This window comes from Poecile atricapillus, chromosome 2, assembly GCF_030490865.1.
Source record: "Poecile atricapillus isolate bPoeAtr1 chromosome 2, bPoeAtr1.hap1, whole genome shotgun sequence".
In the NCBI taxonomy this organism is placed as follows: Eukaryota; Metazoa; Chordata; class Aves; order Passeriformes; family Paridae; genus Poecile; species Poecile atricapillus.
Window position 1 is genome coordinate 85,249,084 of NC_081250.1, and position 26,985 is coordinate 85,276,068.

Genomic DNA, 26,985 nt, shown 5'->3' on the forward strand with positions numbered 1-26,985 from the left:
AGAATCAGCCTCCTTTTTTATTTATTATGATGTAATTGTGAAATAGCATCTATTTTTGATTTAAGATTAAAAAAAACAACTGAGGAAAAAAGTGTTATTTTGAAAATTTACTTATAAGTAATAAAGCTAAAAAAGTTTGCTTGCAAGAGTTTGTTAATGAGTTCATTTTCAATGGGTCATTGATGAAGTTACTGTTGTCACAAGAATATTTCCATATTAGAAAAATAATCTATCAAAATGGGTCTTTTTCGATTTTTGTAGTGGTCAGTCAAGTAAATAAAAAAGAAAACATGTGTAAAGAAATACAAGAAGAATATTAAGCTATTAAAGAAATAAAACTGTTAAGACTTTTCTAACCTGGAGTTCACCTGCCAGAAATCATATTGACACTAATTGCATTACTGATTCAAAATAATGAGATGGATTCCAAATCATCACTAATAAAGTTATGATAATTAATTACTAAGATATTGAGAATAATAAGCCTTCTTACCACCCTCATTATATTTAGGCTCCACGGAAATGAAATATGAGGAGAAAAAAAATGTCATTAAAAGAAATACAAAGTAATAGGGTTGCTCTGCTCTAGATTTAACTTTCTAATTAGGTTTTAAAAGTCATCAGTGTAATGATATGCATATATAGGTGATATTTCCCTATACAGAAAAGATCGTTGTTAGTGATATAAGCATTATTACAGCAGTGGAACAACAAAAGTACCATTGCCTTCAAGAGCAAAATAATAAGATTTAAGTGTTACTTAAGGTTTTTTTGGGTATTGATGATTAATAATACGGTACAATTTTAAAATAAATTAGTCAATTTCAGTAACTTTTAATTTAAGAGTCTGTATACACTTTCTTCAGGCACTCTACATCCAAAAGCAAAAGAAAAAAAAAAAAAAAGAAAAAAAATCACTTTATACAAAGTGAATTTTTCATAGAATCATAGAATATCTTGAGTTGGAAGGGATCCACAAGGATCATCAAGTCCGACTCCTGAACTAAAAGCATATGAGATTCCAGTGAGTCAGGGTTTTGCTGTCAATATTCATCTTCTGTTATGTCGTTTGGTATTGCCTCTGAAGGAGATTGTTGCATCTGAATTTAGAATATTGAGCACCAACTTCTTCAAATGGACAGAAACAAAAAATCATTCTTATATTCTCCTAAGGAAGAGTAGCTCTTCTTGGTAATTGTGCTGCAAAACTATTTCTCCAAGAAGCTCTGCTGGAGATGCATCTCATGGAAGCCTCATTTAATTTCTTTTTGGGGGATATCAGATGTAGTGATTTAATTTGTTTCACATTCATGTCCATTCTGCTTTTTAATCTATGCTATTTATTTACACTAGCAGGTTTTTGAATTTGCACTCAAAAGAAGTCAACAAATATCCCATCCTCCCCCCATATACTAGATGAGTTTCACCACAGAAGACCTCTCAATCTTTGCAAAACTGATACTACAAACAGCTTAGTCTAATTTATGAGAAATCACCAAGAAAAGAAGCTCAGATCTCCTCTTCTGTCAGTGGGTACTCTTGTAGCATTCTACAAAGTACAATATCACCATTTCTTTTTCCTGAATAGCTGAAGTTTTAGTCACCCTGGCTGTATTATGGGATGTCTAATAAAACACAGAGAAATTAGGCAGAGAAATACCTTCCATGTGCCAAGTGCCAAGACTGACTCAGTGAGATAAATTCAAGTCCCTGAATCAGAAGCACCACAGTTTTGAGTTAAGAAGCTGAAATCAAGAGGAGTCTAAATCCAAACTGTGGGCATAGAAATGTTTGCAGGTGTCTGAAAGGCAATCCTGGAGAATGATCTGAATATTGAAGGTAAAAGCCAGACTTTGCATTGAAGTATGCTTAATATATGTAATTAAACATTAAATTGATTTGTATTGTATCAAGAGTACTGCATTAATTAATAAATTTTTTCCTGAGGTTAAATAAAAATGCTACTTTCTCTTCTTCTCTAATTAATCCTTACCCAAGAGAGATGATCTATTTTAATTGCTTTCTAGAAGACAGTGTTTGTTTTTCTATGTCATACACTTAACAAACAGCCGTTCTATGTTTGTCTCTCTCTTAGGGCACATTCACAAAAAGATAATGCATCTCTACAAATTATTTGGCAGCTGGTGGTAGAAGATAATAAGTACAATAAATTAAGAAATGACTCACCCACATTTTTTTCCTAAATTTCGCTATAAAAAGAGAAGTCACAGTTTGTGAAGCAGGGGCTTTGCTCACAAACAAGGGCTCTGAGAGTGTGCAGTCTGTGTTCAAGGTCTTAACTGCACACAGACAAATGGTTTCCCTTAGCTCTGCTTCACAACAGGAAGTTGTTGTTATAAGATAAATATGCCCAGGGTAAAATGTACTGAATCTCAGCACACTGATTTGTGAAGACATAAAGCTATCTCAGACACAGTGGAAATTTAAGAGATTATTCAGGGCAAGCTGGAGCAGACAGCAGGCAGTGGTTTTGAGTGAAAAATATGTGAAGGGTGCTTGCACTGGAGATGTAGAATTTGTTTCCATAATGACACCATTCTGACATCTGTGGTGCTTTTGCACTGTCATGATCTGAAAAAACACTTTGTGAGAAACCTGTCAGGTTTCTCCTGACAAAAATACAGACTAACAAAATAAAATAATAAAACCCCTAAAATGGATAAAAATGAATTTAAAATGTGCTTCAACACAATATGATTAATTTCCATTTATGAAAATACAGTTTGCACAAACAGGTAACCTCTTTGAAATACTTAATAATTGATAGAATTAGAAATCATGGATTTCCTGGAATATTTAAACTTTCAAACTTTCAGAAAATTGTCTGTATCTTAAATGATATTTCGTAGTTTTGTTGATTTTAATTATGTTCTTTTGTTGATTTTAATGATGTTTTTTCATGTTTCTTCTTGAGCAGTTGCACACTTTATTGAGAACTTGGGGAATAAAATTTTATACATTTCTTCTCAAAAATAAAAAAAAAAATATATGTTAGTAACTTGAAAAATTATCATAAATACAATAGAAATTTAGTATATACCCAGAACATTTCAGGAGCATATACTTCAGGGTTTTCTTCTCTCTGGTCTTGTTCTAACCCATTGTGCAGATACTGTCATCATCTTTCTTCACCCTCTCCCCATACAACATGAAATCTCTTTCCACATTTCAAATGGCTTTGGTAAGGTCTTATGATGTCTGGCTCTAATTACAATGAAGTAATTGCACAATAGATCTATAATGATATATGGTTTGCTTAAATTTATGACTACAAAAAAAGAAAAAAAAAAGAAGTGTAATTCTCTAATTTTGGTATCCTGTTGGAAAATAAAAGGTGGTGGTAGGATCAGGTGTGATTCCAGGAGCTTACACTATGTATCTGTTAAATGAGGGCCCTATGCTTGTAATGTTTTGTAGTTGATGTCATCCCAAAATACTCTATATGGAAATGAAGGAGTATAAAAACATCAGAAAGTAAAGAAGATAGTGCTCATATAATATATTTATGTTGCTAAAGCTCTTACCTTTGTTCTGCAGAAAGATTCAAGCAAAGAGCTGAACGAAGGGAACAGAGACACACCTATTTTTGTAGCCACAGAGTTTGCAGGGATTACTGGAAGTACCTCCAAAACTAAAATTAAAGGTTGATGGATCAGTGCAGGAAATAACTTTGACCATGAACTGATGCATGTTTGAGAAGAAAGACAGGAAAATAATTTTGCATGGGAAATGAAAGGGTCTCACTTGAGGTTTCCATCAAAGGACAGAACCCTCAAACTATCTGAGCATGAGGTTGCTGCAAACCTTCTATATACATGTGGAATGTTTACTTATACAGTTTTTAAGAGCATGTGAAAGATAAAAGAATTAGGTTACTTTATCCCTTGGATCAACTAGATGAGATTCCTTTCTACAGCAGTGATGAGCAAAACCTTAAATTGGATACTTAGAGACACAGACGTAATATAACCTGTCATAGGATAAAAAAAAAAAACCCAAAATAGCATAAAAAATTTGTTGTCCTATAGACTTGCAATTTTCAGCCATTCCCTGTTTCCTTTTAGAAATTCATTATAGGTGCATGGATTAAAAAGACAAAACAGAATCTTATTTTTTACAACTTAGTTTTTGGCAGAATGAAGAACCAAAGAAAATTGTTTGAATTGTGCACAATTTCAAGTAATGGTATGTTGGAAAATTAGTGCAAATAATCCAAATAGAGTCTCCATTAACTGCTTGTCCCAGGTTTATTTCATCTCTCCCAGCATCCTCCTTTCCTTTACCACATACAAGTGCTATGACTTTGTGTTTCAGATGGTATCTTTTGTTGCTAATTCTAGCAATTCCTTGAACAATTTTTGATTAATCTTTATTAATTTTGTGTCACTGATGCTCATGATAACTCACAAGGAAATGAAGAATAGCAAATATTTAAGGTAGATATATTCTGAATTTTCAGGGTAAAAACCCAGAAGATTTTGCAATTAACTTTCAGAAATGTATGTTATGAAGCCTAAGAAATTACAGCTGCGAATGCATTTATGTATGGGTTAAGTTCTATCAAATTTCATGTGAGATGCTTTATTCGACTTAGACTGGGGTATTTTCAGAGATGAATTTCTACTTTACTGGGGACACCTGTCTTGCTAAGCTTGGAGAGGAGAAGGCTGAGGGGTGACCTCTTCACAAACATGCTATGTCCTCAAGAGGGGCACTAGAGGGAATGTGTTGATCTACTCACGCTGGTGACCACCAAAGGGCATGAGGAAATGGAATGAAATTGCATCAGATGAAGCTCATATTGGAGATTAGGATTCTTCACTAAAAGGATGGCCAATCACTAGAACAGGCTCCCTAGGGAAGTCACAGCAAATATGTTCATAGAACATATTAGACATCTATCAGTGATGGATGGCTATTTCAGTAATTTCATAGTGCAAAGACAAACCACAGAGTCTCATGTACATTAATCTCCTTAGCAAAAGCAATGCCAGCATCAGTAGATGTTATTATCATCAGAAGAAAGGACAGCAAATCAATCAACTGGTTACACTGAAGTAAAAATAGTAGGTATGAAAACAGAAACCTGATAGTTGAAGTATGAAATGGGGAAAAAATAAGATAGTTCTTTAATGGTATCAAAGATATCAAGATTTAATATTGATTTACTGTCAAATGAGGTACATGTTTCTTGCAGTGTTTTGTATCTAAATGACTATTTATGAGTCCAAGCCATGTTGCAAATAAGTACATATTCTTTGAACACACCACAGGTGTGATGCTGTGATCCTGCTTCTAGTATAGTCAAAAAGATTATGTTTAATGGATTATGTGAACATGACAGTGTCTCATTTATCTCAGAAAAATAGATAGAAACTTAAAACAAAACTAGGAGGAGAAAATTTAAAACAAGCAAAATAAAAGAGGTTTTTGCCTCGGTATGTTGATAAGGCAAGAAAATCCTTCCTGAAGGGCATTGTGAGTGCTAAATATTTTCAAGATTCAAAAATAAGCTAAGGTTTGATGAATAAAATCCACAGTAGACCTCTAAATACAAAAATATGACCTGTGTTTTATGGAACGTTTGAACTGCTGATGGATGTAACCCAGGATGCTGTTCTCACCAGAGAACTGGTATTTCTACCTACCTTCTCAATTTATGACTTCTGCAAGTTTCTCCTATTTGCTATGACCAAAGAATGGATATTATATCTGATAGGCCTTTCATCTGATTTAATGAAACTGGTTTCAGATTTCTCTATAACGTAAGTGATACCTTCCAAAACATACTTTAAGACTCTTAAAGTAGTCTGTAGTAGATAAAAAAGGCATTCCAATTTTCAGTAATGACTTGGATATATGAAGCAATTCTCTGAAGTACTAAGAACTTTCTACAGTTAAGCAGTTCACCCAACAAATTAACTGTTTTAATACTGTCTATAATTTCAACAACACCAAGATGATTATTGATACTAATATTAAGTATGGAATATGGTATCACACAATTAACTTTGGAAAGCAATAAATGAGAAGAGAAAATTTGCTGGTATAAGTCCTTCATGAAGAAAAACAACAAGGACTTTCCAGGGCAAAGATCCTACAAAGATTATCTTGACAGTGTTTCTCAGATTATTTTGATAGCAAAGAAGACCTTGTAGCTTTTTCCTTAGCAATAGGCCAAAAGTGATTACCCTTTTCTTCTTTTTTTTCCTCTGAGATTCAAAGATTTCCTTTGAAAAAACTCAGTTGTGCTTGACTTTCTGGTGATGCCTAGTCCTTGAATTATCCAAAAGAGATAATACCTAGGAGGCAGTAGCAAACTGAATGTGGCACAGAATTAATTACTATTTTATCAACAAAAAAAACACTTTCAGTACTAATTGTTGGTACCAAGAGGGGCTCTTACTGTAACAGCAGATCTAGCATAGTGTGAACATCTGAATTTATTCTTTCCTAATACTTTGGTAATTGCTATTGTATGTCTGATAAATCCTGCACAAGCTGTGAGACCTTGAACGGAGAAATTAGTAGAGTTATCTACCTAACTGAAATCTACCTAACTGAAATTAATTCTCTAGCTAACTCCATGTTGCTATGTGACCAATCATGCATTCTAGCCAGACGTCTGCCAGAGCCATATGTCCTATCATTTGTATTAATTTTCCTTAATTGGTCGTAATATTAACTTACAAGTACCTGCTGTAGGTGATGCTGAGGGTAGAGTGTCCTATAACATAAAGTATTAACCTTCATTCTTGTCAGAGAGAATCTGTGGCCTAAAATCCCTTCCATTTATTTGGACTCCCAGAAAATCCATGCATATGGTTTTAAAATTATAGTTTTAACCTTTTCATTTGAATTTAAATTCCAATGAAAAATGGAAGTGCACCCTTCGTTTTTCTTTGTAAGCTTAATAATCAAGACAAATAACAACGCTTATGTCACACATTTCAGTTAAAAGCCTTCCAGACAGTACCATAATTCAATCTCAGGATTCCATATTTATTTCTAGAGTAATAGCACCATATAGAGTACATAGGGTTTCCGGTTTTATCTGTACAGTATTCAATCATTTGATTTGTATTACAGAGAGGCAGTTTCTTTCTCGTACTTTTCCTTGTGTTTCTTAGTACCAAATTCACCCACAAACTTCATCACAGCAGTTCTGTGTCTTCAAAAACAAAACCTGGAAAGGTATAACTGTATCCGTTCAATCAATTTTATGAGCTATATATAATTTAGAAGGGAGAAGGTTTTTGGACTCTTCAAAATGTCCTTGATAATGTTACGTGACTGTTTTTAAATCAGTTTTTCAGCACTATGAATGTATCAAAGCACTTAATGCTGATTCTGTAGAGATGATGTTATCACCTAGGATTTTGACAGCAGAAAAGTGTATTCTGGGGGTGTGGGGGAAATATTTTGCATTCTGGGAAACTTTGTAATGAAGATGATGGCCATTTTACAGCTATGAACTGGCTTGGGAGGAAAGATGGCTAGAAAAATTCAATTTGATTAAGGAATGACCTGCCAAGATATTGTTTGGTCTTTGGAAAGGAAAAGAGCTTTTCTACATCTGTTAAAATATGCAGATATGGATCTACATAGTATATTGCTTACTTAGCAAGCAAGAAGTAGTAATCCGCTCTGCAGGTGAACTTATTATTCTTGTGTCTTCAACAGTTATTCATATGTTACAAATATTCTCACCCTGTAGTCTATAATTAGTAGAATCAAAATGTAATTAAAACACCAAACAAAATACCCAGGACTACAGTGTTTGCATAGTTAATTGAAGCATACATATTTAGTGGGATAATATGATTAGTGAGAGAAGGAAACTAATATTATGCTCAGAATATATCACCTTGACTCTTAACTGAGAATTTTTAAAACAAAGTAGATGCCATAGGAATGCCAGTAGTTTACCTCCTCAAACTAGTTTTAGCTCTAAAGAGAAACTAGTGCTAAAAAGTTTATTTTGAGATTGTAACATAAAATTTGCTATATTTTAATAACTAAAAGTACCTGGCTTGCAATGAAGAGAAAAGTCTAGGATCCTAACAATATACATGAATGCATTAAAGCATGCAAGAGTACATAACTAGAATCCTAAACATTTTTATGCTATATACCAATTATAGTATACTGAGCGAAGTTTGATACACTTACATTTGTAGGGATGAGAATGTTTGTGGGACCATATTGCAAACCAGCATTGTAGGGAGATTTGAGGACATGTTGATGTGCTCCTTCAGCCCTTCTACTTTTGTCAACAGGGTGTAAAGAAGTGATGGGTTGCCCCAGGAGCACTCCCGGCATGAAAAGATGGGGAGCTGGCACTCTGGGGCTTGCCTAGGGATGCTGGGGCCCTTCATCTAGTTAAAGCCCTGCTTTTCCAGTAGCAGTATTCACATGGTTATAAAGAAGAAACTTAGTTTTCTCTGTTCAACTCCTACTGAAAAAGAAAAAAAAGAAAACCAACCCAAAACATTTATCCAGAGTAATTTTCATTCAGCATGTTGCATGTACTTTGCAATAATAATGATTAGCAAGACTGAGTTTTCAAGTTTTGGTGCAACAGTTAAGAATATAAAAAAAGTATTTATCTGTAAATCATTATAAAATTATTCATTTGTAAGTCACTCTAAAACAGAGGGAGTTTCCCTTAAAAAAAACGGTGTTGAATTTACCTGAAAAGGTCTGAAATGGATTAAGTTCAACTGAATAATGCATTTTTTTTCGCTATGAATTATGTTGAAATACTGAAGTTAAATATTAATCAGAATTCAATCTTCAGTGTGGTTTTACTTTGATGGGACAACTGAATGCACAGTAAATGTAAAATTATTGAAAAGACAAAAAAAAAAATCTCTGCTTATTGCTCTCTGATATTGTTTTGGAAATATTTTGGAAAAACCGCTACTTCTTGCAGTCCTTTCTTATCTTTCTTTAAAGCAGCATGTCTAGGCAGAAGTAAAGTTTTCCTTGTGAAACTTCCTTAAAGAATTACTGAAGTAATTCCCAGAGCTTTATGACAGAGAAGGGGAAGGCAAAGTTGTAACAGCTGTGTGCATGGTTGATAGATTCTTGATCACTATTTAATTGATCTGCAGTTCCCAAAAGAGAGCACACTCAGTTTGCTGTTTGGAAAAGTCAAAATAGTCATACTTGTCACCAAAATCTTTGTGTTTAGATGTAGATATTTATATGTAATTAGGTTTTTAGAAAGTAAGTACATTTTAAATATATTTGTATATATTCCAGCCCCTGAGAGTACATGTGCATATATGTAAGTCTGTATGCAACCATGTGCACTAAAACAGAACCACAAAAATGTCATGATTCACATCTCATTTAGACTCTATTCAGGTTTAAAATAACGTTTAAATCAGTTTTGACTCTTTTTTCTTAATGTTGTTCCTGATTGGTGCTGTGACAGAGCAGAGAAAATCAGAGAACTGTACCAGATAAATTCACTGCACTGTTGAAATATCAGAAAATGAGTGTGTTAGGTTTTGGGTGGTTTTTTTTTTTTTTTATAACTGGTTTAACTGGTTATCGCCACTCAACAAAAGCCCCAGCTGATTTTTTATTAGCTCTGACCAGGACTCCTTCATTACCTTATTCTGTCTTCATAATTTAAAAGCCAGTTCATAAAGGGCAAGTAATGTAGCAATCCACAGCTAAGATCACTGAATTTTTAAAGTGCTAGTGCTTACTGGAAATTACAACTCAAGTTAGGTGCCTAGATAGATAAGGTAGGTGGAGAGCATATTAAAAAGTCATCATAACTATTGGAAAAGTGAAAAATGACCAGCTGTAGATACTGATAATAAATAATTGTTTTAAAATGCTTTAAATTTCTTTACAATATGAAATGTTTTAAAATTGTGGTGTGGATAGAGTTGTTACCAAACAGCTTTGTGTAGAGGTGGTTTTTCAAGTTTGCTCTGATAGAACATAGGGTTCCCAAATCCCAGAAAAAAGTGTTATGGACTGTGGTTTGTGGTAGTCTACTGGAGGGACAAGGAAGTCCAAGCTTGAGAAAACTGTTTGTATGTGTGTTACCTTGTGTGGAGCAGCTGAAGGTGAGAGGATCCAATGATTACTCCGTAGACTGAGTGCCTAAGGCCAGTTAGCCAAGGTATCTCTATTATATAGATGTATATGTTTCTCCTTAATGGATCTTATCATGACCAGCCAGAGAGGGGGCTAGGGTGATGCTGTCAGTGGTGTTGGCATTAGCCCAAATGCTGAGAGTGTCTGTGTTGATCCTGCTGGCCATGTGCACCCATACTATTTATGTTGCTTTTGTATGAATGCTTATTGGAAATTCCTGCTCAGCTCTACTACTGGCTGGACCCTGGAGTGTCGGGTTGTGGTGGTCCTGCCTCTGTGAGACTACGAGATTCAGCAACTCCTAACACTTAATATTTCATGGGAGCCTTGGGGAAAATAAAAATATTAAACTATGAAGTGTTTTACTTACTGTATCAAATCTGAGGGAAAATGACAGAGTTCCTGACATGTTCATATCAGTGCAATCAAAAGTGAGCAAAGTTTTTGACATAATTGCACTTTATATTGTATTAGATCTCTTCTATCTGAACATCAGTTTCAGGTTTATTTGATATCAATAAAGTCAGACTGATGTTATGTGTGTCTGTTTAATTCATGGCTCAGTGAGATGGAAGCAGAAAGTGTGACAGGTCAGTTATTTAACACTCCGGTGTTTCAAATGACAGCAAGCTGGGTGCAGAGTATTGTGCTTGACTACCTGGACTAACGGATGAAATCTGAGAAATAGGCTTGTAGATTCAATAATCTGCTCCTGCATCTACCCCTCAAGGTCAAATCTGCAGGATCATCCTATAGTTAAGTCTGCAGGGACAAGAGCACCTCACTTTCTCAAATCTCAGGTACTGATGAATATGCAGGAGTCCTGGCATTCCTGAGCAAAGGAAAAGGACACTTTGGATGTCAGCTGGCAAAGTGAAAATATAAAAACGTGTACAATTCCCATGTACAATACCAGCAAGGTATTCAATAGAATTATGGTCTGATCCACCCCCATCCAGCTGTGTAAATTCCATACATATTAGTAAGAATTCAGATGACTCATACCACATAGAATCATAGGATCATTTATGTTCTAAAAGACCTTTAAGATCATCAACTTCGGCTGTTTACCCAGCAGTGCCAAATCCATTAAATCACCTCCCCAAATGCCACATCAACATGTATTTTAAATAACTCCAAAATGGTGATACAACAACTTCCCTGGGCAGCCTGTGCCAACATATGACAACCCTTTTAACATTACCACCCTCTGGGCCTGATCATCCAGCCGGTTATTTACCCATCTAGCAGTACACCCATTCAAGACATGACCAGCCATTTTCTCCAGGAGAATTCTGTGGGAAATGGTCTCAAAGGCTTTACTAAAGTCCAGGTAGATTCCATTCACAACCTTACCTGCATCCACAGGTAGCTGGACTATGTGTATGCAGGCTCCCTAAAAGAGACAGGATGTCCCTACCTAGATGGAGATAAGTAGAGAATACTTAAGAACCTAATGAGTAAATGATGGCCATAAGAGGAAGATTGTCTAGTTTATGAATATTTGCTAATTAGATGCATAATAACTAATTAATTTTGGCAGAATTATGTAGTTCTATTTGTGCTTACCTGGAGAATTCAAAAAGACCCATGACACAAGGTTTTAAAAAAAAGTATTGTAAAACAACTTAGTTTTAAGAGAGCATCAAAGATTCATACCTAGAGGCTAAGATGAATGAACTGTAGCAGCAGTGTCATCCAGCACCAGGGGACAAATGTATAACACAGAAGACAGGTTGCTTTATCCAAGCAGATTGTGGTCCTTTGCAAATGTTAATATTTGCTGGAGGATTGATTCTCATTCTTGAAAATTTTAATGAGCTAACTCCCCTATGAGAGAGGGTAGGAGGGAATTTGTTTTAATTAAATATCACATACATTGAAACTAGAAGATCACAAGCAACCAGATGCTCAATTAATTATGCTTTGGGATTTCTGATATTCAGAAAGGACCTTGAATAGATCATCCTTAATTATAAACTTACATTGCTAATGGTGAGCAAGAATGAAGACAGTGGTCCAGAGATGCAAAGAGTTGCTGAGAGTATAGAGTGTCCTTCTACAGTTTATTAACAACAGAGAAGAAGAGTAACAATGTTTCACAAGTTCATTGCCTATAGGTATTGATATGACATTTAAAGATTTTGGCAAGTGTTGAGAAATTATTTTTTTCAATTTATAGTACCTCATTTTCTTCATACCATCTCCAAAGATATAAGATGACCTTGATAAACAAGAAGCAAAGAAATGTTATAATACCTGCATACATAATTCATTGTGAAATATGCTTAAGAGAAAAAACAGCTGAAATACAGTTTATTCGTCATTACAAATCCAAAAAGTAATTACTCTGTTCTGTAATCTGGGACAGCTTTCTGCAATAGAGGGAATTTATTGATGCATGCTTTAATGGTTGACACCATGTCTATTATACTGCTTGGGACCTTCATCTATATTTTTCAGGGTAAATATAAAAAGTGTTTTCCAGCTATTCTATGGTTGTCATTATCTGTGCATGAACATTTTTACAGCTATCCAGAAAAGCAGAGAAGCACTTTACTCAAAAGCATCATTTATTGTATTCCTTGATACTTAGTGAACTGAATCAGATTCTCACTTGTTAACAAACAGAATTTCTTCACAATTACATATGTATTTACATTTTAGAAATTTAGAAAGAATAAAAAAGGTCAAAAGAGTATCAACATACAAAATTTTTCCAATCTCTTGCCAAGCAATCATTTGAGAACACTGAAGAGCATGGTCTGGCAAGATGCATCTCACTCATATGGTGAAACATATCAGACAAAGTATATTAGGCCAAATGATGTTTTACAAACACATCATCTGCCTTTATCAATGTAGAATATGTATACTATTTATCTTGATCTGTATACAGTAAAATTACACTTGTCAGCTAAAGCCTGGCATTTTATCAGATAAAAAAGCACAATATTAATGTATTTTTCTTTATCCAGCATTTTCATTATGATTAGAGTAGTTTATTCTCATAGGTATAATCTGACTTCCTTAATCTGAGTAATACACTACTAAAAATATGGTCTTCTATGTAATCATTATTACTGATATTTCTTAAGAAAACTTATTTTATCATCTATTACAGATGTCACTGCTTCATGGAGAACAGAACTGAGTGGTGTCAGTACCAGGCAGGTAAGTTGTGAAAACAGCTGAGAACAAAGTGAGCTGAACTTCACTTTTAATGTCCACCAAGAAAGAAGAGGATAAAAAAGAGGAGGGAAGAGTTTATGCTCCATGTTTCTTTCTGTTGAAAGTGTGTTTAGAAATAGTGTTAACATTAGTTAATACAATACAATAGTATTAACATTAGCATTTCTGAGACAGAGATATGCTACTCCAGGACGTCACTTCTTTATTTCTTTTTTTTTTTTTTTTTAATGTTTAAGAGCCTACCTTTTGGAAATAATGCAATAGATATGACCAAAACTTTACTGATTTAAACTAAAATGTATTCACAACAAAATTTTATGGGCAAATGAATAAATATCAATGGTGGTGCTTTATAATAAAATAAGCAACGATTCAGGTTGAAAAAATTTTCTCAGATTTTATGTATATGTATGTGTGTGTTCATTTTGGTAATGTTCTTCTGCTTTTTGAATAGTAGGCTTTTTAAAAATGATTGTGGAGTAATTAGTGTCCCTTTCTTCTCATATCCTTGCCATTCTAGAAAATACAGTAATAATTTATTCTCAAGATAGCTGGATATTTTAATTCTTAGTACTTCTCCAGTGCTTGAAGATACTTTGGACAGATATTTCTCCACTTAATTTATTCAGTGAAAATGTGATTTAAGGCTGGAGAAGTTAATTCTTCAATCACTTATTGCTGAAAGGTCATTTGATTAACACCACATTATGCTTGTTAACTGTCAGTGTAAAACTGACATCATTACCTAGACATGCAAATTGGAAGATAGATATTATAAGAATATCCTCTGTTCAATTAGCAGCACACACATGGCTAGAGCTGCTTTTGCAGACCTCCAGATTTTAATGACTAGAACAATGAAATGAGCAGAGACGACTACATCATTACTTGTTGCTAATGTTTGCAACAAAGAGAAGAATATATTTTCTCTTTTAAAAGGTTAACGATAAGAAAAACACCTTGTTATTCCTTTTTTTTTTCTGTTATCTAAGCAAGTACATTCTTTATTGCATTTGGATGATATTCCTAAAGGAATTAATGTTAAGCATCTAGATACTGTTTTATATTTGCATCTAAGACCAGGCTTTGTATATTCCAGTATCACTGTAAACTAACAAATACTGTTTTTTTCCATTTCAAGGTTTTGGATGAAATGGTTACTAAAGTAAGTATGTAAGAAGAGTCTTCAGTTCTGTGTTTTCATCCTCTTTTTTTTTTTTGTTTTTTTTTTTTTGTTTTTAATTTGTCTCTGTCTTGATTTGGAAGACAGGTGTCTGCTAGGGAGGGCAGGAGCCTTCCTTGGAATGAAAAATGTAGACCCCCTCCATATGAATTACTATAATTTTGAAACCAAGGGGCTCTCAGGCAGAGATCTGGGGATAGGAATAACAGTTCTTTATTAATATTTATAACAAGGTATGGGAAGCTAGGGCCTGGCGTTCGGAAGACATCGGGATGTAATGGAAAGACAGAGTCACCCCCCTCCTCCAGAGTGTATGGTAATTGCCCCGTAATTAGCCAATAGCACCTAGCTGTGATGAAAGCAAACGGGAGTTACACTGTGAACCTAGGTTATAAAGTGTCAAATTCTCCAGCAATAAACACCATTTCTGCCATCCATCACGTTGATGTTGTGCGTGGGTTTGGACCGAGTGACCAGAGTGAGGTCACCATGCTGCTCCTGAACCAGGGTGTCTGCCTTGCTGAAGGCAACGAGGCAAACAAACAATAACTACAGCGTCAGCAACAAAACAGAACCAGGGATCCCGTGACAGCCTTCTCAGCTGAGACGGGAAGGGATGGAGGAGAGGCTTTGTTTCACAAACCCCCTCAGGCAGTCAGTCCCAGTGCTCCTGCAGGGCTCTGAGGAACACTTGGCTGGAACAGCAGGGATGAGCTGAGATCCTGGGCCAGTGGCTAAAGTGGATCAGCAGCTCCACAGCAGTGGCTGGCACTGTCACATGTCCCACAGGACAGGGGGTGCGAGGCCCACAGAAGGAGGAGGAGGAGAATGAAGAAGAGGAAGAATAATATCATCATCATCTCCATCTAGGGCAAATTCCTTTCCCCAAATCCAAAACAGCTCTGAGTGTGTACTGCTCTGAAACTGACAAAACTGCCCCCCCACCCCACCAGCCCTTCCACCCTCCCTTTTTCCTGCTCCCCCTCCCCCCTGGGCCCAGCCAAACTCTTTCTCTTCTCAATCACCCAATAAGTACCAGCAGTCAGGTTTCCCTATAACAAATGGGGAAAAATTCTGTAGGTGAGAAGAAATAAAAGGAAGGACACCTAACCCCCAACAGTCTCACAATGCTTAGTGGGTCGTATAAAACCTGTATCAGTGAAGACATAACTATAGTAGACTGAGATCTGCACAAACATGCATATTGAAACTTGTGGGGATGGTATATTTTCAATTGTACTCAGTTATTCAGTTAGTAGAGCGTTCAAGATATAGAAAATGGCAATTTATCTTCCTTTGCTTCCTGAAGAGATTCACAACTGACCTTTCCAAAACTCTCAATCCTGGACAAAAACATCTAAGCAACTAAAGGAACAGGTACTAGAATATATAAATAATTCCACTTTCTCCCAGGCCCCTCTTTGCTGTTCCATTGGATTCCTTTAGTATTTCTGATTCTCCTATAACAGAAGTAGGAAAAGATGATACTTGAAAAAAATTTGCTCAGTGCTGCAGTTGCACATACATTTGATTCATAACTACAGTATCTGAATATCAGAAGACTGGATTACAAATTGTTACAGATACATAGTATAATATTGGCTTTTTGCGCATATTAAGATGAATGCTATATGTATAATGTTAAAATGACTTTGCTGTAATAGTCGATATAGTATGTTTGAGCTGTCTGCTTAGTTAGGATAACATTCAATGAACAGATGATGGGGACCCTGCTGATTATCAACACTCACTGTCTGTGGAAAGAAGGAGCCAAGGACCAAATTAAAAGGTGATAAGAAGAGGATTAAAACCACAAGCCAAGAAACACTCTAAATGAATGCTCTAAAAAGGTGGACCCAAGGAGTGACCATGCTAAACATGGAAAATGTAAACTAGTGTCATGATCTGCTAATACAACCGGGAGTTGTGTGAGGTTTGTTTGATCTCAGAGTGCAAAAAGGACACCAAGGGATTTCAGTTTAAATCACAACAGCAATAATGTACCTTTATTTTAGTGCCAATTTATTTAGGGGTTATGCGATAGATGAGAGAGAGAGAAGGAGAGAGAGGGAGAGAGGGATAAAGAGGCAAAGTGAAAAGAGAGTAAAAGGGGGGGTTATAGCTACCAATGGATGAGATGGGGTCACCGGTGGCTTCTTCCATGGGGAGATCTCTCTCGAAGAAAGTATGTTAGAAAAGTCACTTTTATAGTCTGTTTCAAAGCGAGGGGCAGTTAGCCAAGAGGTGGGGAAATTCATAGGCCATTGTGCTGAGACCCGTTGCTTTGGGAAGCAGGTGTAAGGTACAGAACAGGCTGGTCTTCACAAGAACCTGCTCACCAGCAGGAACAAAGGCAGTACTGTGGCAGCACAGCAAGCACACCTGCAAACAATCACTTGGCAAGCATCCACCTCAACCAGGCCAGAACCCCTGTACAAACTCCCCTTGAGTCTTCAGGGTCTTAGTCTCTGTTCTTGAGACGGTCATGAGGCAGATGAGGGAAACTTCAGACTGCCTATTACAACTAGTTAATAGAAAAATTTGAATATGCATAAAGTCTATAAATATACATCAAGTTGATGCAATAGAAATGGTGTATAAAAGGTGTTTCCAAAACACCAGATGTATTCTTGGCAGAGTGCCAAGCACCGGCCATTTTAACCCTTTGTTTTATTGTTTTTGTCTCCTCTGTCTTTTTTATTAAACCCTTTAAAATTTACCGGGAAAGTAAATGTCATTTTTCACAAAAGTATAAGGATTGAAAAAACTACTGGGATTAATTTATTTGTCTTTGTTTTTTTACCTTCAAGTTTCTTCATTTCAAGATTTTGTTTGCAGGCAGGAAGGTGGAAATCTACCTCTGAAAAATATGTTCTAATATTTTCAGGTGATCAGAAGACCTTACATACTGATTTTTTATGTAGTAAAACATTTTAATTGAGTAAAAGCATGACATTTTAATAAAAGCCTGTCTGCACAAGCCAGCCTTTGGTATAAGTGATGATATTAAAGGTAGTGTTCTTGAAACTCTCCTGAAGCAGAGAGAATGCAAGAAAAGCAATAGCCTTGTGTACAGGAGAAAGAATGTAAACCATATGTACTAACCAATAGTATCTTGCTAAGCCCATGGACCCTGTCAAACCCTATAAAAGTGGGCTAAAGATAGAAATAAATGTCATTCACTATACTTCTGTGAAGACTCAGTGAATAGTCTGGTGGTCTCTCAATATTAGAAGGCATCAAAAACTTTTAAGTCTAATAAGTGATAAACATCTCAAATCTCACAGCATTTTTTTTTTTCTTTCAAGGCCAGGAATTATCTGTGGGGTCAGAAACAGTGGCATCCATTTTAGAGTTATTCCTTTATGATTTGAAACTATTGCATTAATTTTATATAATTTTGTAATTGTCATGTAAAAATACCTTTAAAAGGGATTTTTTTCATATAATCTATGTTAAATATTATTGCATCATGTACCGTTGTCACATTTCCTTTCAATTACAATTTTAAGCTCTTCCTAGGACTTCAGTACCCACTCTCCCCCAATTTATTGTCTGAAATATTTTTATAACTTAAATTTTCTTTAGTATAAAGGTAATCTTAAAGTGTAAATAAACCTCTTAAATACAGTCCTTTAAACATACAATTTTTTTCTATAATTTCTTTTCTTTTTCATAAGGCACAGATTTCTACTCAATATGATGGTTCTCCTCAAGTAAGAATTTTTTATTTCTCCCTAGACCCTTAATTTCTTTGTTTCATTCTAAGAATATTTTATAGCCGTGCTCTCTGTTTTGACTACATAGAGTGCAATCAATCTCATCTATCTTTTTCTCTCCAAAATTTAAGTTTTTGTCTTTATTAGTGAAATGCAACTGTCCTGTTAAGATATTTTTGAAAAATAATGGAAAGTATGTCTCCCTTTCTTGATTTATTTCAGAGAATATAGACAACTACATAGACTAGAGGTCTAACTTTTAAACATGTGTAGTTTGGTGACATGAATCCCTTCTCAAGTATAATTACAACTTTTGGGCACTTACTAAAAATATGAGTCCATTCAAAGTGTTTTCAATGACTGTAACCATGATATGCAAAATAAGTAATTTCAGCCTGCTCTTTTAAGTGCTAAAATCCACATCCAAAACCATAGTAATCACAGAAGTTTAGTCTAGGACATATACTTTTCACTGTCACATTTAGGTGTCATTTATTTTTGGTAAATGACAATGTCAGAAGAAAGTACTCTGGACCTATCTTTGTTTTATTAAAATTAAATAATTTAAATTAATTAATCTCATCTATGGCCTGAAAAGGAACTAGAGGTTTGAAATAGTCCCAAAATTTTCATTGTTGCTCATTCATTGTTGTGATCAGCTTTGGGGGTGAGATGAGTATTACGGGTGCTTTTGAAGCATTTGGATTGGTTATCTCCTGAGATTTCTGCCAGACTGAACAATTATTATATGCCAACTGAAATATAAATTCTTTATATATCAGACCAGCTTGACTTCAGCTCTCCACAATAATTGCCTTAACAAATTAAAGGTCTGGGAAATCACCAACCATATAAAAATTAATAAGAGAAAGTTCTTGATTCTGCACCTGGGATGAAGCAACCCTGGATGTACAGATGGACTGGGGAACAAGAGGCTGGAGAATGGCCCTATGAAAGAGACCTGGGCATCCTGGTCAGTGGAAAGTTAATTGTGAGTCAGCAGAGCCCTGGCAGTCAGGAGGGCCAGCTGTGCCCTGGAGAGTATCAGGCACAGCGTGGCCAGCAGGGCAGGGGAGGGGATTGTCCTGCCCTGCTCTGCACTGGGACAGCTTCACCTCAAGTACTGGGGGCAGTTTTGGGTGCCACAATATAAAGAAGTCATTAAACCATTGGAAAATGTCCACAGAAAGGCAACAAAGATGGTGAAGGGCCTTGAGGAGAAGCTGTATGAGGAGTGTCTGAGGTCACTTGGTCTGTTTAGCCTGGAGAAGAGGAGACTGAGGGAAAATCCCATTACAGTGTGCAGCTTCCTTGTGAGGCAAAGCAGAGGGGTAGCACTGATCTGTTCACTCTCATAACCAATGACAGATCTCAAAGAAATGGCATGAAGCTGTCAGGGGAGGTAAAGTTTGGCTGTCAGGAAAAGGTTTTACATCCAGAGCATGGTTGGGCAGTGGAACAGGCTCCCCAGGGAAGTGGTCACAGCACCAAGTCTGACAGAGTTTAAAAAGTCTTTGGACAGTGCTCTCAGGCACATGGTGTGACTTTTGGGGATGGTTCTGCACAGGACCAGGAGTTGGACTTCATTATCCTTGTGGTTCCTTCAAACTCAGCATATTCTGTGATCCCATGATAACTGTAGAAGTAGAATCCTACCTCTTAAAGCTATTAAGAATATATTGTAATTGTTATAAAACTGATTAGTTACACCTTTCTGGGAGACACGACTGGGAGTCATCCATTGCAGTTAATGTTGGAAATAAAAGCAATAAATGTTAAGCTATGTCTGTGAATTCTTTATAGTAAGATAAGAGTTATTATGATGGAACCCTGCTAAAGTCTAAAATAGGTCTTATCACTAGTGAACAGGTTAAAGGGGAAGTTGATGCACTTGATCAATTGCCTGAAGCTCTTTGTATAATGCTTTCTTATATATGTGATACAAAATACAAAGTGAAAAGAAAATAAAACTGTGATACTAAATATTTTCACATTCACTTTTTCTTTTTTTTTTCTTTTTTTTTTTTTAATCCAGAACACTTTTCCCCAGGCATGTTTATCTCTTAATTTCATTTAAAGACATAATCCACCATCCTACTTTGTCATACTTGTGCCTTTTAAATGAACCTTAGCTCATGAAAACAGGGTTCTATATTAAAATCACAGATTCGCTTTTCTCTTCTTGTCATGCTTCAATGACATGTCCTTATCTGAGGGTCTTCTAGCTTGGTAAGCTAGATCAGTTGTGCTGTTAGAAGGCTGCTAACTTGAAACACTGAAAATTCAGGTTTTCAATGCTTTTCCATTATGCTTATGTGTCGCCCTGAAAACTCAGCTTCTGAGCTTGCTAACATAGTTTTCTATAGACTTTCCCAGGACAGTAACTGTAAACATAGATATGTGTACATTCTTTCTGTTACACGTCTTGTGATGGGCATCTCTCATGGCCAGTGCAGTGGGAAAGTGTTATCCTGACCATCCAATCCCTGGCCATGGTCAGAAGCCTATAAATCCTGGGAGGAAAAATAAACTCTCTCTTCCTTTCACCACACCTCGACCTGTGTCCGTGTGATCTATTCATCTTCAGTGGCAACACTTATGGACTTACACTTATGCTATTATGACTCAATAACCAAATTTCATAATCCTCTTGAGTTATTGTGCTTTTTTAACCTTCTTTCTTTGTACTTCAGCTTTCACAATATTTTCTACAATGTAGTAGAGAGAACTTCACAAGGACAGAACAAACTCAGGACTTGTTTTTGCAGACTGATTTTTTGTCTGCCTTGTATAAGAAACATATGACTTTCAGGATTGGTAATCACTTTAACAGCAATATTATGAGTTTGCATTACTGAAAATTCGTGCATGTATTAATCTGACAAGGTATCAAAGTGAGAGCAAGAATTTCCCTGAGCTGAAGAACAAATTAAACACATGTCCTGTGGGCTCACATCTCGGGTTTCACTGGCATTGATGCTAATGATATCATAGTTGGAGCTGGCTGTTGTGGATTTTTGTGTTAGGTATTGTAAAAGTTTTATTTTCCTGGAAAATTGTCTGATATATGAGTGTTTTCACCCATCATCTTTTACAAAACTTGCAGTTTTATTGTCAATGAGGATTCTATCCAGTTGCCCCAGCAGGTTGAAATGCACCAAGAGATTAACATGTTGAGAGAATGAGTCAATATTTTACACATATGTGGGATGATTATACACATTTCACTTCCATGAGAAACCAGGACCAAATTGTCTCACATTCTTAAGTAAATTAAATAATTTAATTTTAAGCATATAATTAGAACATGTGGTATGCTTAATAAAAACAGTTTAACAATAAAAGGATCAAAAGTTTTCAGATTAAAACCTGGACATTTATTTGAATAGGCACTACTGATATCTACTATATCTACTATAATATTATATATAATATATAATACTCAGAATAATAATATAATATTCAGAATATTATAATATAATATTCAGAACTATAGTATTCAGAAATATTTCTTACAAATTGTTTTCTAAGAAAAACTGAAAAAACCCTCTTCCAGATTTTTACATAAATATTATGGCTGTCTATGCCACTTGTCTGGAAAAGCCTGGGTTCATGGAAGTAGACAGAATTGTGAATTATATTTATTTTGTATATTTTAGAATTATGATGTCAAAGGAATGGTCAAGTATGCAGGTGCAGATTACTATAACCACAAGACACTTACCTCATGAATAGGCTTATTAGTTGAAATGTAGAAAAATTAGGACATTGCAGTGCTCATAATACAAAAATCTAATGTTCAAACCAGCATGAAACTGGCTGTTCTGATGGCAAAATCATCCAGGAATAACAGAACTATTTTCACCTCCTCTCTGATTTTCAAAAGCAGTATTTTGTACAAAGTACCATAGCTGTGTCTCCAAAGACAGTTTATATTTAAGCTTCTGTGGAATTCCTGAGGCTTTTTCCATGTTTAGTGATTAAAAGTTGTTGTTGAAGCATTTTCAAAATATTGTAATTAATTTAATTTGTCTACATGACTAGAGTAGGTAGTGCAGCCAATTAAGACCTAGTATTTTGGCCCTAGGGCTTTAGTCTGAAACATTGTTTAGACAGGAACTAATGCAATTATCCTTATCTGAATGCTCTGAAGTAGATAGGAAGAAAATGCCAATTTGATCTCTTTACATGGGCAAAGACACTTCTTTACATGTAATCAAAGGGGAAACATTTTCAATAATACATGCAGCCTAATTAAAACAGTTAAAACATCTACAAGGACCTTTACAGATGAGCTAAGACTATTTTTGCTGATTAAGACTCAGAGAAATGTTATAAAATTATAATATTTAAGCATAAATCTCTTTTTCTCTTATTTTCCTAAAGCTGCTCAGTCTTACTGGTTTTCTTTTAAAAAAATATTGCAATAGGGAAACAATATTGTTTTTAATCCTAGTGTTTCTTTTTGCATGGCTGTTTCAAAATTACTATCTGAAGAGTTTTTTTATAGTTTTACAAACTATAAAAATATTCTACACTGGCAATAGGTTCAATCTCAATTTATTCATCCTCCAGTAGTTACTAAAATCAATCCAACATATTTTTCCAAGATTATTGGACTAACACTAGCACCTTATTATCTTAGACTGGTCTAACCAATGCTGTTCCAAGGTACTGTTCTGGATTTTCAGGATTATTTTAGGTGCTCATTTCTTTCAACTTATAGTGGGAAATTGACTCCATGCAGTGCCTCCAGTCTTAGGGAAGGAAAACAAAGTTTGCTTGCTCTGTACTGACCCTAGTTGTCAGATTCCAAAATTCAGTGCTCAAGATCACATCAGTGATATATCAAGTTCTTTAAAATTATTATAATGGGCTGAATAATATGAAGATGTTTTTACTTAAAGGCACAAACATGTCCCAAATAACCATGAGAAACATAGGAATATTCATCCTTCTTTCAGTATCTGTTTTGTTCCAAGAAGACATTTATATGAGCTTCACTGACCAAAAAGTGGTTAAGAACAAATTTGATTCATCAGAAGAACCTGTTAGCTCAGAAACAAGAGAAAAATAGTATACCTAAATGTTTTACTATTCTGTCAGTCTGGGGCGTTGGAAATCGTTTTATTTATTTTATTGCAGTTTTTATATCAACTAATTTAGTACAAAGATTATACAACTAACTTTTTTTTCTTGAATATGAAGGGCAGATTACCTTGGGGATAGTAGGAGAAATGGTAATCATTGTTGTTTATCCATCAAATAAAAATAGATTAAGGTGTACTTTGCTGTGCTTTGGATTACCTCTGGATGCTGATTCAGGACCAAACCTAAAGATAACTTTCTTTCACTTTTATTTTTGCAGGGGTTTGTATTTCCACTGCCTTGCAGTGGTCTGTTTACTTTGAGCAGAAAGAAACTGCAAAACTTTCACAGTTCCATGCACAGAAAAACTTAGTTTAAGATATCCCAGTCTTTCCTGAAAGGTATTTCTTCCTTTGAGTGGTCTGAAAAATTGGGGACATCTAGGAAAGTCAGAGATTGGACTCAAATCTCTCCACAGCTTTATTTTTGGCAATTTTTCCTATTCAGTTTATTTTGCCTTGCAGCTCCCACCCCTTGTTTTTTCAGGCAAATAAATAATTTTGACTAAATACAGGGCTATTGATGTTCAATGTTTATAACCTCAACCCTTAATCCTTAAGCTCTGTAGTTAAAATATATTTGTTAAGCAGGTATGGATCTATAAGTTACAGTAAGAAAGGTCATGTTTGAGTGCTGCCAAATAAATTTCACAAGTTCATGAAGACAAGGTATGGAAGAGGATGTTCTGTCAATCCTATGGCCAGTTTTATTGCACCTCCATTGGCTGAACATCTATTATTAACACTTGTTTCTTTCCCTGGGCAAACTTAAAAGTTAAGGACATATGGTCCCTTTAAATACTGCACAGAATCAGGTGCTCTGGGGAAGCCTTTTGAAATTTTCAACACAAAGGTATTTTCCCAAACAATGTTTCAGACTTCTTACATCAGCATCTCATTGCCAGACTTTCTACAGTTGGTCAATACAGCATTATTACTTGGAATGTGAGAGAGTAAAAACACAATGTCTGAGCTTTCACTGTCATATCTGCTTTGGTTTTTGAATGATGATTTGGAAAACATAAATACAAGAAGATTTCTTTCTTTAGTTTGTGAAGTTCAACTCCATTTACAATATTAATGGTAATATATATAGAGAGAGATGTCAAGTTTCTTTCACTTTTTCCTAGATAAAATGTCTGGTTTCATCCCTTTTATCCAGATGAGAAAAACATGAAACAAACTGATAAGAATTTTTGGTGAGCAGAATAACTAACAGGAAAGTTACAAACAGTATTAAAGAAGGCCACTTTTTCAGTATTGTGGAATGATAAAATGTATTGTCTTGGAAGCAACTTTGCAGATCATCTAGCTCAAATCCTTCTGCCACTAGACTAGGTTCCTTGGGGACCCATTCAACCTGGCCTTGAACACTTCCAGGGATGAGGCACCAACAACTTCCCTGGGCCTTCAGTACCTCACCTCTCTCACAGAAAATAATTTCTTCCTAATATGCAATCTAAACCTACTTTCAGCTTAAAATCATTTCCCTTCATCCTGGCACTACATGCCTTTGTAAAAAGCCACTCTCTTCTTGTAGGCTCCTTTCAGGTACCAGAAAGCCCCAGTAAGGTCTCCCCAAACCTTCTTTTCTCCAGGCTGATCAGCTCCAATTCTCTGTGCTTTTCATCATAAGAAAAATGCTCTATCCCTCTAATTATTGGCCTTCTCTGCATCCACTCCAACAGGTCCATGTCTGTCCTGTGCTGGGGGCCTGAGGATGCAATATTCTGGGTAGGGTCTCAGCCAAACAGAGGGGCAAAATTACCTCCCTTGCCCTGCTGCCCATGCTGTTTTGGATGCAGCCCAGGACATGTTTGGCTTTCTGGGCTGTGAGTGCACATGGCCTGGTCATATCCGGCCTCTCACCCACCAGTACCCGAAGTCCTTCTGGTCAGGGCTGCTCTGGATCTGTTCATCCCCCAGCCTGTGTTAGTACTTGGGGTTGTCTTGACCCAGGTGCAGCACCTTGAACTTGATCTTGTTAAACCTCATGGGATTCCTATGGGCCACTTCTTGAGCTTGTCCATCTCCTCTGTACGGCATTACATCCTTCAGGTGTTTCAACCATACCACTCAGTGTCATCTGCCAATTTGCTGAGGGTATACTTTCTTGTGTTAGAAAAATATCCATTTCATACTTCACATTGTATTTTCTTTCTTAGTCTTTTCCACTCTTAATCCATCTGCTCATTCTGGCACTTTACCTGTTGTAGTGCATCTAGAAAATCTTGGTATCTCCCAAGGGTAAAACTCACCTCTGGTTTGTGTAATGTTAGTTCCTACCTGCAAACCTTCTTTCCCTTCCCCCTTCCCATTGGCTGTGACCTCCCTGTATGCCCTGATCACCCCTGTACCCTAGTATAAGAGATAAGACCCAGGGCATTTCAGTCTCTCTCTCTTGCCCTGGATGGACGACAGACAATAAACCTGGGATTATTCCAGCAAGTTTGAGCCTCCTGTGTCTAGATACTTTGAGTCCGTGTTGTATCCACTCCAGGACCCCCTCTGCCACCTGTGTCCTGAGACGAGGGGGGCTCTCACCACGGGGGATGGGACAGAGGGGTCCCATTGGGAGGAAGGATTGCAACATTTACCCACATTCTGGGATTTTCATATAAGATTTTTGTGCAATTATTTTTCTGTTCCTTCTATTCCTCTCTACAAATTCTTTTTATTTCCTTCAATAATCTGGAAACATGTTCATAATCTCTCTTGTTCATGCTTTTCCCTCTCAAAACTGTGTTAATTATTTTGTCAGCACAGTGATATATCTCCAAGAGGTGAGGCTAGAGAAGTTTTCATTATATTGCATAATTTGAACGTATCCACCAACACTTTGAGATCATACCTTGCAAAACAGAATCCCATAATAGTACGAGGAAGGGAAACAGCTAGTTTGGGGATCCAACACAAGCTCACTAATGATTTGATCTACTAAGCACTACTTAAGCCTTGGGGATTCTCTGAAGGTGATAAAGAATGCTCTGAAAAGTTTCAACATCAAATCGAGCAAGAGACCAACAAGGATTCTGCAGTTATATGTTTATTTAAATGCGAGGCTTCATTCTAGGAAACAAGAACACAGATAACAGGTGTTCTAGAATTAAAAAAATTAAGTTTGAAAACCCCCTATATTAATTTTAGATTCCTTATTATGGTGCTACATTTACAGCTATCTGAGCAATTACATGGAAACAATGATCCTCTTTTGATAAATGAGTTTAAGGTCTGAGTCAAAACACAAACACATCTGGCTTGCACAGGAAATGTCTTTCCTGACACAAGAAGAGACCAGATATTAATTACTAAGCTGATATTAAGCAGAATGTGCTCAGTAAAATCAATGAAGATTTGCTATAATAATACCAGTTTAAGAATTTTTGCTTATCTGATCTATTTTTAATGCTATTTTTGCTGTTGTTATTACTTCTACTATAGTTATTATGTCCAAGTGATACATAAAGTATGCTAAACCATATATAGGCTATTTCAATGGGCTTACGTTTCAGCACTTTATTGCTTTGAGTTTACAGATGTACATGTATTTTCCCATGGCAATATCCTTTATGGAATTTCCTATTCACATATTATCATTTAG

At 35.8% G+C, this 26,985-nt stretch overlaps 1 long non-coding RNA gene across 1 annotated transcript in view; it reads left to right on the forward strand.

The window, feature by feature from the left end:
* LOC131576514 (uncharacterized) overlaps positions 1 to 15,230 on the forward strand; it is a 56,726-nt gene extending 41,496 nt beyond the window's left edge. Inside the window, exon 3 of the long non-coding RNA XR_009276998.1 lies at positions 13,268 to 15,230. This is a non-coding gene — a long non-coding RNA (uncharacterized LOC131576514). The remainder of the gene's footprint in view (positions 1 to 13,267) is intronic.
* Positions 15,231 to 26,985: the final 11,755 nt, after the last annotated feature.